Here is a 16,294-nt window from a genome sequence, read left to right as displayed (position 1 = left end):
AACTCTCAAGTGACCTTGTCGGCGGGTCGACGGAACCCCAGAAAGGAAATTTTCCGCATGAGTCATGTGAGCAGTCACGCGAGCGGCCCGTCGCGGGAACGGCCGGCGCGGTATGCGCTGGGGGAGACGACGTGGCGCCATTGAGTCAGAGCGAGAGGGTTGCAACGCTCTCGCCTGTAGCGGAAAGTTGGAGCGAGCTGCCGAGAGTTGATCGAGAGACGCTCATTGGAGAGCAACGTGAGGATTTCTCGATTGAAGCGCTAGTGGAGAGCCAAATTGAAGCGCGAGTGGAAAGCCAGAAAAACGCGGCAAAAGTGCTGTCGAAGGAGCACTACGAGGAATCGGTGAAGAAGCGTGCTTTTGAAGTAGGGAGTCAGGTAATGCTACTGCAGCCATCCAAAAGGAACAAGCTTGAGGTTGATTGGGAAGGGCCCGCCAAAGTATTATCGAAGCCTTGCGATACAACTTATGAAGTGAAATTAGGAAGGCGGCCGGACAAAATTTACAACTTGATGAAACCATGCGTTCAACATCAAGCGGTCGTAAATCTGTTGTTGAATGCTTCAGAGGAAGAGGAAGCAGAAATTTTGAGTTCTAGTGAGGTAATCGAAGGGGGATCGAAAGTAATCCGGGAGCAGATAAACCTAGAGCCTAGCTTAAGTGAAGAAGGACCTGAGAAAGAGGACCTGAGAAAGATTGTTTCCGAGTTTGGGTATGTGTTGTCGGACCGTCCCGGAGACACGACGGTGATCGAACACGATATCGAGCTAAGCGGTGAGGAGTCAATCAGTAGCAAGCCGTATCGTTGTTCCCCTGTGCAACGTCGAAAGTGTGAGCCGCTCTTGGTGCCGCATAGGTATCGTCGCCTAAAAGTGGCCGGTTACTGAAGTGGAGCATGTTGCTCCACAGCGCAACTTTGACGTTCGCTAAAGAAAAAAAAAAAGGGAAGGTAAACGTTAATGCAGGTGCATTGAGCAGTGCGTTTAGTTAGTACCTTCTCAACCTTTCGGTTTCTGGCTGGCGATTCGGGGCAAAATTTTGACCTCATCACGACCTGGCCTGAGCGCTCTCGTTCAGAGTGATCTCAAGGGGCCAACTTTATGTGGTATTCTAATCCGTTACGTTGTTGTACGTGAAAAAAAAAATTGAGTTGTCATTTTAGGGGTCTTTTGTCCCACATGTGCCTCTTGATGTAGAGGGAACAAAATTCCGATAGACACGTAGATAGGTATATGTTGTACTATACTTTGTCTGGTGTTCTGTCGGGTGACCGAGGGCACTTGCTTGTGTCGTGTGTTGTCTGTTGTCGAACCGTTCTTAGCAAGTTGCAGAACCATCGACAAGTGCTGAACCCGAAGATGGTCAGAAGAGACGAGTGAAGCTGGTCAGCAAGTTGTGGCGACAAGCCAGTGGAGCTGGGATCCGTCGTCAAAAATGGATGTGTTCCCGGACCAGTCTGGAGCTGTATTCTCCCCATGGCCCTGGAGGCGAACCTGGAGGGACCAGGCGAACGAGCGCACCTGACATCCGAGCCCCGTGGAAGCAGCTCGTCTTTCCGGTGCATTGTCTGGCGGCGGGGGTGCTGTTATGCCAGCGAGTCCTCGTCAAACGACCGTGCCTCTGAAAAAGGCAATCTGGGTCAAGGCCAGCCCGCCGTCTGCCCGACGCGAACATCTCAACGGCGTGAACACGCGCGGCGCCTCTCTCGCCCACGTGCATTGAGTCATCGGCGCACGTGACAGCGAGCCGGCGTTCTCGTGCCTGGTGGTCTGACGCATGGCGCGGCGACCCCCCATTGGCGGAATCTGCTCAGACGACCCGCGGCGCTTCTGATTGGACACTTTGGTTGGACCCGGTGCAAATAAAAGAAGCCCTGCGGCGCGTCGCGATCGGCAGTCCTAGAGAGAGGAGTCCCCATGTCGGAGAGCCGACATGTGTGTGAGTCAGCGGTCTTAGGCGAAAGACTGACCTATGTGTTAGAGAGAAGAGCTCGGCTCTTCGAGTCTCTGTCGGCCCCAGTGCCGAAATTGTAACGCCTCTGTAAATATGCTGTACATAAACCTTGTTTAACTCACCGTCGTCTCGTCCGCTCGTCTTATCAGCTCTGCGCAGAAGCAGTCGCGAGCTGATAAACATACGCTACCAAACGGCTGGTGACCTTCCCGGCGGAGTTGAAAAGCAGTGGCGCCTCCGGAGCCGTGTTGGCGTCGCCGTCTTTCTCAACAGTGGTGGCTTCGGCGGGATAGGCCCGTCGTTTCTCAACAGGGCACAAAAACTGCCTAAAAGCACGCTACGAGAGAAGTCTATAGACAGATGGTGTATGTAGGCTGCAGATACTGCGTCGGAGGCGCTCTAATGAGAACGACAAATTCGCTACGCACACGAAGATGTCATACTGGATACAGTGCATTGTTATCAAGTGTCGAACAGGAAGTCAGGAAGGTGTATTTTGTCTTCAAAGCGGAGAAGATATGCAGTGCACATGACGTCATCAGTGGAGTGAACGAGTGGGTTGTCAGGTTAGGACGATCGCTTACTACCTCGCTTTTGAACGAGCAGATTGAGTCGGTAATCCTAAAGCTAAGGTTCATTCAGATAAGAAAAAAGAAACGAACAAAGAAGTTTGCGTAACAAACATTGGATTTTGATACTTCAACAATATGACGGTACTCCGGAGCTATAAAAAAGAAAAAAAAAACACATCGCGGTGATTCCTAACACTATTTTAACTGAGGCTTACCTAATTTAAGTGTTAATACTACCATCGCGGTATGTAATGTAAGCCACGACATCGTCTTCTGCAGGACGACGCCATATCTGCCGAGTCATCTCAACTAGAGGCAGCATGCCTTCGTAGCTTTGAAATAAAAAGAAATCAAATGTGTTCTCTCTGAAGCATTGAAACAATCCTGTATATGATGTTCAGAAACAGTCACTGTAGTCTGTTCTAGAGCACCGTGACAATAGACGAATGCCTGTTGGATGCATTTTTGAGAGGACATCGCCGCTGAATACCACCAAGGAACTCCTTAATGCTCTAAGAAGAACTAATTTGGACAAGCTACTGTGACATTACTGTGACAAGCTACTGTGACAAGCTACTGTAATTTGGACAAGCTACTGATATCTCGTACCACGCGAGCCTGATGGACATGAAGTTGACTGCATGTTTGTGCGCGTGCTTTGTTATGTGTTATTTTTACTTCTCTTTCCAGTCTTTTCTTCATCTTTTGCACAGAGGTAAATTGCTATTAAAATTATTCTCTTGAGAAGAGCCATGGGTGCATGAAGGGAGGCCGAATAACGGAGCTGCCTTCGATGTTTTTGTACACGGAGCGAAATAGTGCTACATGTTTTTGGGGCTAACAAACAACCACTGATAGTTATTCATGCATAACAATGAAATATTGCACGCACGCACGCACACACACACGCCCCCCCCCACACACACGCACACACACACACACGCACGCACGCACACACACACACGCCCACACGCACACGCACACACATCAACACACAACACACAACACACACACACACGTATGCACGCACACACACACACACACACACAAACACACACACACGCACACACACGCACACACACAAACACACACGCACGCACGCACACACACACACACACACACACACACGCACACACACACTCTCGCACGCACGCACGCACACACACACACACACACATCAACACACAACACATAACACACACACACACGCATGCACGCACGCACACACACACACACACACAGACACACGCGCACGCACGCACACACGCACACACGCACACTCACGCACACACACGCACACGCACACACACGCACACACACACACGCACACACACACACACACAAACACACACACACACACACACACACACACACACACACACACACACACACACACACACACACGCGCGCGCGCGCAGTGTTGCGATGCAAATAGAAGACTTGGACAAAGATTACTGGATTACACAAAAAAGAAACCAAACGGGTGTAAGTCGGAGCATATGGGAGGATCGCGAAACGAGCCTCGTCAGCAGGAAATATGCGACACATGCGCTCCTTCCGAGTGCAGTCTTCGGTGCCGCACCTCTAATCTGCATCGAAACCAGCGTGCTTGCTCCAGCACGCTTTCTGCCGGGAAGGCAGACGCCTTCTTTGCTGCGCTCACCGGGAATCGAATAGGGTTAGGGGGCGATGCCTACAACCTGGCGAAAATGTAGATTGCGATACGTTTCTATATAGCGCGGCTGCGCGAAACATGAGAGTGGTCGTAGAGCAATGTACGAAGGAAAAACGTTTACCGAAGCCCATTTTATTCTTCTCTTTTTTTTTTGTTTCGCTTTCCAGAAGTACGCTTGCAAATGGGAGGCCGGAAAAATGTTAAGCAAGCGCAGTGGGTATTGCTAGCGAGAAGTACGATAGGTCGAGCACTAGAAGTAAAGCGCTAAAGGGTCGGAGAAGAGGAAAGAGGGTGCAAAACAAAGGGAGGAGAAACGAACATCGAGAAGCGCGCAACAAGGAGCGAACAAAGAGCCTTCCGATAAACGACCAGATCCTCGGACGTCGTTCGGTAAAGAGGTCACGTGGGAATAGAGAAGGTGGTAGAGGAGGGCCACCCCAGCCCGTTTCTCCCGATGAGAATGATTGTCGGCAGACAGAGGTCGAGGCCCGAGGTGACCCTTCCTCCCCTTCTCACAACACCATCCCAACCCACCCCGGCAATTGACGAGGCTGATCGGATGAATGAATGAAAGGAGAGAAAACTGACCGGGACGCAAAAAGCTCCGCCGCGAGCCCGCCGCCAACGAAAGTTGAACCAATATTTTCTCTATTTTCGCTCACAGAAACGAAGAAAAAGAAAAAAAAAAACAAAGCGACAGCCATGTTATCGACCTCCACGGCTGTACGCTGTTTTGACGATGTAGTACATGCTATACATGTCCGACTCTTTCGCAATGTGTTCATTGCCTGTGAGCTTCATACGTGATACAAAAGAACACTTGGACACATATTTGCAGATAACCTGAATAAGTGCTTTAGATCACTGAATCACTGGCTGGAGTTTGTCCAACTTACCAGCCCAGGTCATTCACGAAAGCATCGGGTGTACACAATCATGCAACACTGTCAATCGTAAACGTATTGAACTTATTATTGACACGTAGTATTTTCTTGGTACAAGAATTTACACTATACACGAGCAACTTCAGCCATGTTTACTGAATTCCGCTGTCGGGTATTTGTCCCAAACTTCTGTTCACATACAGTTGGCCTGGCACCCCGCCGACGCTGTGCTAACCTTGTCATGATGATAAGATGACCAAATACTTCTTACCATGTTGCCGTTTCTCATAATTAAAAAGAAATACTGCTTTATATGGGTTTTGTTGAACGGAAAGATGCATGAAGAGCCAAATTTGACAGGACAACTTAAACAACGACCAAATCATACGATGCACCAACTAGCCGCACCGTACGTAGCTCTGAAAGTCATTTCCTCACGAAAGGCGAAGCCTAGTTACCAGTTTCATTGTATGAAGAATTAGTACACAAAGTAAAATGCACGGTTTGATTGGCCGGATATAGCAAAGTGCACACTCGTTCGCTGATGATTTAACAATAATGGTGTCACGCGCATAATGACCACTGTCACTCGCTGCCACAATGCTGGCGAGATGTACCGCACAGAAAGAGGTGGTAAAACGCTCATATATGTTTCCCAAACAGGGGTAACCCGACCACATACAATACGGCCAAGGCGAGACACCTATAGCACGACGCGAGCCTTTATTTTTGATCGCCCCAGGCCTCCTACAAGATAGGGGGTACGAACAGCCTGTATATGCTCAGCAATGCGGAGCACACATGACCACGCTGATTAGAAAAAAACGCATTGTAACCCCCTGCCGCGCGCGACCATCTCTTCTCCGCAACACATCCCAATCACCCACCTCTAAGATGACTGCGAACACGAAGTCCTCATTTTGAGCGTTGCGCTCGGTGATATTTGCACGTTTACTATATCTATAACATCACTACGTGGTGACACTGAGTGTGAATTTCCCCCTAGAATGCCTTTGTAATTGATATGGCTACAGGATATTTCTGAAAAATCAGCTCATATAATTGGGCTGGACATTTCCATTTCAGGTAGTCCATCCTTGCAAGCCTCCTTTCTAGGGAAATGTCAGTTGGACGAGAGTGAAGATGTTGCAAAATTTCTATTATTTATTAGTGGAATTGTGAAACCTTCATGTTATTTTAAGACAGAAGCCTTAGATGCCTGATCAAGCAGGAAATGTGATTGCGTCAGCGTAGTCGGCACGAATCGTAGAAAAAAACCAAACAAATAAAAAAATACAATGATAAAACGCTGACCGCTCGCCTCGCATATGCCACACAAGGTGCCTAACGTCCACTAAAATAGTACAAAGTGTAGTAAGAAGAGAATGAGTCAAGGCCATTGAAAATAAAAGAATTGAGCCTCATCCAGAAGTAATACGTCCCAATTCAAAGTGGTTGAAACTGAAATGAGAGTGGCTGAGAGTAATTGAAAATGATGTCAATATATTGGAAACGTTGATATAGTGAGCACGAAATGAATTTCCTGTTTGAGTCCTTTAATTATGGGACAAACACCCAGTGGCGTTTTACTTTTCATTAGGTCTAACCATGTGTCGCGGTGTGCGTCTCTCTTGTTTATAGTGTTCGCTTTCTGGCGTAAGTGGTGAATGGTCAGAGGGATATACGCAGAGACAAACTGAATGGAATTAATGTTACAGTTAAAGTGCATAAATAGAAACACAGCCTGCCGTGACAGGATAGATAGGATAGAAATAAACTTGATCATATGCACCAGTTTTAGGCATACATTACTTCTCTAATGGCGCCAGTAAATGCCTTGTTAACCGTAGGCTCCAAACGTTCCGTTTGCTTATCTCTTATTGTATTCAGAGACACCATTGTCTCTGATGCAAACTTAATGATAACTAACACACAAAACTGGGAAGGAAAGTATAGGGCATGTAAGTATTAGTAATTGTAATGTATATGTGAAAAAAAGTCACAGCACTGCCGCAAAGGCGACGCAAAAACGCCATATTAATAAACTGGAAGGTCACGCGAAGAATGCCAAGCAGATCAAAACGTGCCCCGCGTTTCTCACGAACAAATGACGCACGAAACGTTTTCACAGGTACAGATGAAAGCGAATAAACGCCTCAGTTGTAACTTCGCTGTGTCTGAAAAGCGTGTCTTTTCGCAAACGGAGACTGTGCAGCGAGTGCAGTGACCTTTGTGTGCGCGGTAACTACAACAGAATCTTTCCGGGGACCGCACAAGGTGTATACGATTCTTCCCATAGCGAGATAACGCGTGCACGCTTGAGTGTTTTCCCAGCCCCCCTCTACGCGGGGCAAAGTACGCGTGGGACGAGAGCGCACGCCGCCGCGTCGTGCTGATCTGGCGACACGTGCTCATTGCGCCATCTTGCTGGTAATGCTGAAAACACGACAGTTCCCCCGAGATGGCCATTGGCAGCGGTAAGTGGTGGATATCAATAGCTTGCCGTTTCAACATTGAAAGAGGTGCTCCTTTGTGGCTCAGGGGCTAACGCCTCTCACTCACGAGCAAGGGGTCGGACGTTAGATACCGCGCAGTGGAGTATTTTATCTTCAATATATTTTTTTTGCTTTTTCATATATATTTATACGTATACATATATGGCTAATGACGTCGACGCTGGCGGCAAAATACAGCCGAGAGTGTCCATATATTTGCTACCGCAATAAAAAGTGGGTGGAAAGATAGCTTTCCGCTGGCAGGGAACCAGCGTGCGAGATTCGAATAACGGGCTCGATGAGCCAGCCAGCCAACTGAGCCACCAAAGCGGCTATCCTGCCGTCCACTTTATAGGGTCTACATGTGCATTTAAATATATGAGCGCCAGTCAGCGCCACCAGTAGCCGTGACGGTGAGTGTGGAACACTTTTTCTGCCTACTGGGGTCACGTGGCACATTATCTTATTATGGGCTCGCAGCTCACCAATAACCCCTCACATACTACCTGAAAGCACGAAGTCTGTCAGAGCGGGACCCACACTATGAATGAAGGATAGAAGGGGAAACTTTAAGGGCTCATTTTTTCTGTGTTATCACGCAATAATAATCAAAACTAACAGACAATACTGCAAATGTAAGTGTAGAAGGTATTATTAGTAGTAAAAGTAATGTAAACGTGAAGAAAAGTGGACGTTGTCGCAGGTTCGAATCCTGCCTGTGTCAAGTTATCTATTTTCGTCTACTTTTCTTTCTTCCGATTTACCTTACATTTACAACTAATAATACCCCTATACTTGCCTTGGCAGTGTTGTTTCTTAGTTTTCATTGATATTGTGTCTCACAAAGAAAAGCGATCGCTTAAAGTTTCCTTTTCTTTTGTTTATTTTCTCTGGTGGTAGTATCCACCGTTGGCGTTGTATATGCGGCTGTGCTTCATAAGACCAAAAGCCACCGCATCGAACCGTTTTACCGCGCATGATGAAGGTCACTTCTTTAAATGCTGAATGATGTGATTGAGACCTTTCACAACGCAGTATCTCGACGCTCATGCACTGTCCGTAGCTATATAGCCAAATGGGGTGACCGTACGTAAGTCATCTCGTAGCATTCCATTTTCTTCGAGTCTGTATCACGTATCCGGAGTGTTCAATTTCCTGCTTTTAGTTCCTTGGAGAAGATTACGTTGCCAGCCTGACCCCATTCAAATAAACTTATGTGCTGTTATTTCATCATTTTCTTTCGCACGAACAGACCTAGATGCAAGCTTTGCGGTACTCTTTAAAAGTAACATGAGTAGGGGGAAATATGCTCTCGTAGAGTGATGGCGTAGTTAAGTAATAAACTTCGAAAGAAAAGCTCTTCTGTGTGAATCGTTACTGTAGCTGTTTCTATAGGCTGGTGAAAGATAAATCAGTGTTGGTTAACAATAGGCAATTATTGAGAAAACTCTCGTTTGTTTTTGCAGTACAGTAATTGAAGCTAGCGGTAACAAAGGCAGCAAGTAGAAGGTGAAGGAAATATTGTTTGTTTATAGTTGTCAAGACCAACGGTTGCCATAGCGTGCGACCGATTTCGCAGCAGAGATGCCCCCTTGCTCCATTCAAACGCTTTTATTGTTTCTGCCAGTGGGCATTCTGCTTTCACGCACTCAGAAGCGTGAAGAACGAAGGAAACGTGATGAGAAAAACATCTCCGGTTTTGCCTGTTGCGAACGATAACGAGCTTTGGGCAGGTCGATGAATATTGATTAAGTGCGCGACGACCATCGAATATTCACCGGGCACCACGCACCAATGCGCGGTGATGCGGTGGGGACATTCCTTGCTCGTTATTTCGAGACGTACTGTTACATTTTCTAAGAAGGCACAGCAAAAAAAAAAAAAAAGATGCCCTTACCATCCGGCGTTCGTTATTGTTTTCTTGTTGTAGTAAACGTGAGGATCGCTAAGATTCAAAAATAAACAGCTACATGTGCAGTACATGATAAATAGCAGTCGCGTGATGAATTTGTGGCTGCCGTAGGAGGAAATAAAAAAAAAGTGAGAAAGCAAAACGAAATAAAAGCAAACTGCTACAGCCCGACTCATAACCAAATGGGTGGTGTCTCGTATCCCGATCGGGAACCAAGACCGGCGTGCATTCATAACTCTTTCATAAAATTTTCAGCCCACATAGCCCTGAGCCGCATGCACGCCATGAAATAGCTCGCCATCGTATCCGATTCTTAAATCACCGTTCAAATATACGGAAGTAGCAACGTGAAAAAGTCGACCCGCCGTGCCTTCAACGGAAGGCAACGCCACCACCTCTTCGATAGTTGGCATTGGTAAAATTTTTTTTTGCCCCCCTTCCCACTTGTTTTGCAGCTTTGTTGTTGATCGAAAATAACTTTCAAGTTCTGCCGAAGGACGCAACCCGGGAGGAGATAGGAAGAGTGCTCACGAACAGCAATAACGCTACATTCTGCTTCTTTGTTGGTCGCTAGTTTGAGCATGCGCGATTATTCGTCCATAATTTTTCTTTCGATACTTTTTTTTAAGGAGAAACGACTTTTAGGGAGAGCTCGACATTTTGAAAATCGCTCTAAGCTGAAACGAATGAGACATTTCAACTTCCTTCGGACAGTGCCTCGATGAAAACGAATGGCTGTGCTTTTGCGCAGTTTTTGCTGCGATACTGCGACGGCACGTGTACATGTAATTTTGTTCTAAACCTATATAAATTGCAGCTTCATTATAAAGTGGAAATACTTCTGATAAAAGTAGGAAAGAAAAACATACGTTTACGCTTGAGGAGTAAGGTGTAATATATATGAGGCTGCCGTCGTCTTTATGATGTTTGGACGGAACATAATAATATGCATGTAAGTTGAAGAACGGAGGTGGAACGGTGAAGTATTGATGTTCAGTAAGGCTTTGGGTGAGTTGGGAACCTTTATAGTTGCTGTTTCTCTAGATATAGCTTAGTACAAACGTATTATCGCGTTTAAGACTTGGAAATGCAAAGGGAAGCGAATTAGTTGCAAGCTGACCACAAGACACGTTATCTTTTTGACAATTTACTACCAGTTTAAGCCAGACAACCAGCGTGAGTTGCGGTTCACGAAAATCACTACTAATTATCTTCTACTAATCAAATAATTTAATTAATAAATAAAACCTAATAAATAATTCTGTTACATTCCTTTCAGTCAAGGTGTGTACAAACGTACAGGCCAATTTTTATGGCACGTCGCGCCCCGGTAATCATTTATTTTATTATACTGCGTATTGCTGCAGAAGATCACTTTGCTTGAAACACTACAATGTTCGACGATTGTTCGACGTGATGCGTTCCAGGACCAAAATAAAAAGTATTTTTTTTTCGCCTGAAACAAATATAAGAAAAAACAAACTGGGCATGTACTTCAGGCCTGAGAGCGGATACTGTTTATGCTACTACTGAAGCTGACCGGTGGCAGAATGTTACACACTCATTAACTTTAGTGGTTAAAACCCGCACAAAACAATGCTTTCCTTTATTTTCTTACTTGAAATGTAACACTAAGCGCGTTGGAATTACGCCGTGCGAATTTGACGCATTTCTGGCAGCGCACCAGAATTCGTGACTGAAGGGGATATATCGAAAATTCGGAATTCTAAGTAGCCGCCCAGAATGAGGTCACAGAGTTTAAGTGGGGAAAACTTGTAGTTGGATTCGCTATACGTGCCTAAGTTAAGAGGATTTTTCAAACGATTTCGATCAAGCCATCACTGTGGATTGTGTGAACGCAAGATGATTTGGGTCCCCCGCCGCGGTGGTGTAGTGGCTATTGGGCGTGAGGCCCCACCACTGGAGGCGCGGGCACTGCAATTGCTGTGACGTGCATGGTTGGATTGCGTGATCTCACCTTGCTCTGGTGAAAGAAAGCTGGTGGCTGGATGCTTTGTTTTTACCGTGGCTTGGTATAACTGTGAGTTCAAGCGGACGAATGAACAGAAAGGAAGAGAGAAATACACCGTGACTTTGCGGTGTATTAGTTTTTGAACAACGTTGCTTTGCTCTGGCTTCATGTGTGTGAACTTACTACACAATCCGGAAAGCTGCAGTAAAATTTATCGGCGGCGTGTCGCAGTGCGCTACGTACGTGAGGGCACTGTCACGGCTGCTGGCTGTGCCACTGTCACTTCTCTCTTTCTCTGTTGTGGTCGTTATTTTGAGCCTATCTGGTTAAATTGAGCACCGACCATGAATTTTCATATAAGCGCAGAACGTTTCCGTTTCTACACGGGAGCCTCATTCAGAAAAAAAAAAGAAACAGCTCAAGGATAGATATTTTTTTTTAAATAGGACGTAGGTGTGTACATGTGAGGGAAGTTGCCGTCATTACATTCAAGAATGTGCACCGTTGTATGTATTGTCAAAGAGTCAAGATACATCCCGGAAGTGCAGTTTTTTTTCTTTATTTTCGTTAACTTTACCCTATTCCCGTCTATTCTGTGGTCAGTTGCTTTTGAGTGTTTGACCAGCGCGTTCGATGAAACCTTCTTTTTGGTACAACATACAGGTGCTGCTCCAGTCTTTATCAGAGCTTACTTCTCTCGCCAAGGTAACCTAACTGCAGTCTGTGGCACTCCCACCCTCCTCCCTGGTTGTCCGTCTCTGTGTGTGTACCAGACCACACAGGTTGCCATCCACCAGTAGCATAGCCAGGGGGTGGCACACCAAGCACGCCCCCCACCCCCCTTAATTTTTTCTCATGGTATATAGCGCTGGAAATTACGGTCTACCTCATCTGTTTGCCCGGGCACTATTCTAACCAAAGTGGCGCCACCCCCCCACCTCCCCCTCCCCCCCACGTTCTGCCAACGCCCCTGCCGTCTGCGACTTCAGCTCACAGTGTTCCTTGCTTATAGATTACGTCTGTAGAATGGGCCCATAGCCACCGTCACTTTCTCTGAATGCCGTTTTCATCTACAGGTGAAAACGGGGTCAGCTTCAAAAAGTGATTCATCTCCTAAGAGCTGCCGCGGAATATCACAAGCTTATGATGAAGCTGTAAAAAACAAAAAAAAAACTGCACATTGGCAGTTTCCCTGAAACATGAAACTGCCGTTTAGATCACGGTACGCGAGACCTCGCAGCGTGCTCAACGTACAACCCCAGATATTATTAGTGTATTCATCAGAGCCCCACCGCGGCGGTCCAGTGGCTAAGGTACTCGGCTTCTGACCCGCAGGTCGCGGGATCGAATCCCGGCAGCAGCGGCTGCATTTTTGATGGAGGCGAAAATGCTGTGGGTCCGTGTGCTCAGATTTGGGTGCACGTTAAGGAACCCCAGGTGGTCGAAATTTCCGGAGCCCTCCACTATAGCGTCTCGCATAATCAGAAGGTGTTTTTGGACGTTAAACCCCGCATATCAATCAGCAAGATGACTTGGACACCATATGTACACTCAGCTTTGGCGCCAAACCCATGAAAGTAAGATGGCTTGGTTCTCACGATGATTTATGACATTAGGAATAAATGTATATTTTAGATAATTTTATAAATGTATATTTAAAATAATTTTATGTCATCTGGGGCAGTCTACGTGAACTTCGCGATAAGCATTCTCATTCTTTCCATAATGGTATTAGAACAGAGACAAAATGTGAAAGGGTATACATCTGTCTTTTCCCAACACGTCTCGCGCAATATGACAGCACAAATCTCGTGTGCAGATATATTGCACATACATCAAGGTGTTAGGTATAGGAATACCTATCAAAAACGCCTATTAAATACGCCAGCCATTTTTATATGATCAAAACACATTAAGAAGATTGGCAATGTTGTTAGAGCGTTATTTTGTGTTCCGTGTGTGTACTTATCTGTTTCTGCTCTGCATGCTAAAAGAATTGGACTGTAAAATACCAACTATAGAGATGCCCTACTTTGTTAAGGTATATTTATGACCATAGGTGTGCGTCGGAAGATGAGGGCAAGGCGAGAGGCAGGGTGTGGTCGCCCATCTAAAAATCATAAGGGGGGCGCCAATTCTGCCACATATCTTCACTCAGTTGGACCTTTTTCATCGTTTTTAATGCACCGGAATATGAATACGCACGGTCTATTGGCGACTACCAAGGACCAGTGATGTTGCATTCAAAGAACTGTTTACTGCCAACCTTTCACTCAGACAGCTAGAAACCAATAGCCGCCCTTTGTGAGAAGCGATTGCATCAATTTAATGTTTTCCATTGATTGCGGAACTTGTGCGACCGACGAAAGGAGAAGGGGGTTACGTTCTAACTTGCTCCCACCCCAGAATGTAGAAAATTGCGTGCACCCTCGTTGATAAGAATGTCTCTTTGAACAGCAGGTGTTTTTCTTCCCCAAATAGCCTTTAAGGGGTTTTGTTTTTTATTTACTTTAACACCATTAAAAAACTAAGGGTGTTATGGGTTATCGAAACACCTGTGTGGTGAAGTTGTTGGGTGTTAGGCAAGTTTAGATTAAACAACCTGTTCCTCCTAGGGCTACCTACAAGAAAACCATAAGTTTACGATTATTCTATTAATGTTTGAAGTTTATTTACACGGAACAGGGATGTCTTCACTGGCGCTTCACGGTGGCTTAAGACACCATATATACCAAATATTCGCTGCAAGGCTGTGTGGAGCGAGTTTTATTCAGTCATCAAATAAACGACAAGAGAGAGAAGAAGAAGAAGGTGGGGTTTTTAACCAGATATTGGCATCCTATTTGCTACCCAGCACTGAGGATGGGGAAATAGGCACAAGAAAGAGGGAGTTGAGGGTGAAAAAAAGAAGGAAAAATGCATGTGTACTCAGGCAAAAACACTAAACACTCTCAGGAAAGGCGTCTTGCTACAACCGCTAAGAAATCAAATAATATAAGATTTGGGTATAAAGAAAAGGATTCCATAGTCAGAGACCAAATCCAGACTTCCTACAGTAGTGAATAAAGAAAAAAAAAGCCCATTGACGTCACATGTAATTGCATGTTCTTTGAATTGTGTTCTTGTGATTTTTGAATGATAAGGGTGTTTGGGCCATCGACAACATCCAATGATAAGGGCGCATGTTATGCCATTGGGCTATGCAGCGTGAGCACTTCGTTCATGAGGTATTTTGCAATGTGGTATGTTTGGTATATCGTTGGGCGCTTACGTGCGCCTTCTATGCTGTTGTCATCTGTAATTACATATTCCCTGACTGGTAGACTGTATTTTCACGGTTATTCTGTGATATGAATGTTTAGGCTATTCACAACACCTCATGATAAGGGTGTGATGCATTGGCAATATATCATGGTGTGGCTGGGTTGATCCATAAAAATACCGTTTCACTAAGGTGTAAGGGTGTCACTTATAAGCATGGTAAACCCTATTTAAGGTTGTAAACTGAGTTACTTGTAACTATTGGTCCTACACGAAAGCAAGGCTGGTGCGGCCAGCAGTGCTGGTGTAAAAAAGACCCCCTTCTCTTCCCGTGACCCCCTTCCGTTCACGTGGAAAGTAACGTGATCGTGTAATACTCGTAGATACGTCTACAGTACAGTTAGAACACACCCGATATGGCAACACAACCACAACGTGCTAACAATTCGTTAATAATACCACAGCGTCTCCCCCCCCCCCTCCTTGTAGTTTGTGCGATGCTAACCCCAATCTAGAGCAGCTACAAGCCCGCATCAGCCCCGGCAAAATAGCACGTTTCGACACAGTGCTCACTTTCTAGAATCATTTAAGCACTTTCTAGAATCGTTTAAGATATAAGCACGTGCTGAAAGCACCGTGAAGATATTCGATGCGACATTTTCCGTTATGTTGAGCTTGTCGCTATTCTGAGTCTCTATCCTGTCTGACACTCACGACCTGCAGGCAAATGTGGCCCACGACCAACGAGAGAAAGATAGGGAAAAACAGACTTTGCGTGCGCTGGGATTCAAGCAGGACTCCTTCGATCGCGAATCAATCAGGCGGGCTACAAACCTAGCGGGTGTCGCCATCTTCTCCCTTTCCTTCCGTCATTGCAATGCCGCCATATCGACGCAGCTGGTTCCCAGGGGTGAATGGAGAGTTGCTCGTGTATAGATTTAGGAGACAGAACGGCCGGCCCCACGCTGCACAGATGGCGCGTCGATAGAGCAAGCACTTGTACCTGTGGCATGTACATTCTTCTTGCGGGAGTAGGAAATACTTCGACGCGCTGTTTATACGGCTTCTACCTGGCACATACGGACGTTATATTAGGCACCCCGTGCTTTTGCTTGTGACTTGTGCCAGCACATTGCTACGTGGCTTGATCTGGACTAATACGTTGGCAGTGTCCAACGTGCTTCGTAAAAAAAAAAAGAAGCATTCTTTTTGTTTTCCAGGAACTGTAAGCTCGCTTCGTCTTTAGATACAGCGTGCACGTTTCTTTTACTTTTCCGCATTGATAAAACGAATGAAATGAAAAAAAAAGTAGGAATAGAATTAACGCAGCATCACGTTTTCGAGGCTCGAACTAATCAATTTTTACCCCTCAAACGCATATCTTTGGTTTCTCTCTGCGATTGTTCTCTGTGTTCGCATGCATGGACAGGTCGAATTAACTTGACCGGCTCACAAATTTTTGTATAAATTTATCACACGGTTCATGTAGGATAGCTAACGAAATACTTCCTAGCCTTCTGCCCTATTCTCCTCTCTATAAAGTTCGTCTAATTCCGTAACCGCCGAACAC

At 45.9% G+C, this 16,294-nt stretch overlaps 1 protein-coding gene across 6 annotated transcripts in view; it reads right to left on the bottom strand.

The window, feature by feature from the left end:
- The window catches only part of LOC119176937 (cell adhesion molecule Dscam1), a 640,641-nt gene that overhangs the window by 130,427 nt on the left and 493,920 nt on the right, over nucleotides 1–16,294 (bottom strand). The window lies entirely within an intron of this gene.

This window comes from Rhipicephalus microplus, chromosome X (assembly GCF_043290135.1).
Source record: "Rhipicephalus microplus isolate Deutch F79 chromosome X, USDA_Rmic, whole genome shotgun sequence".
NCBI lineage: Eukaryota > Metazoa > Arthropoda > Arachnida > Ixodida > Ixodidae > Rhipicephalus > Rhipicephalus microplus.
The sequence above is the reverse complement of the archived record's forward strand: the minus strand, read 5'-3'. Positions and strand labels throughout refer to the sequence as shown.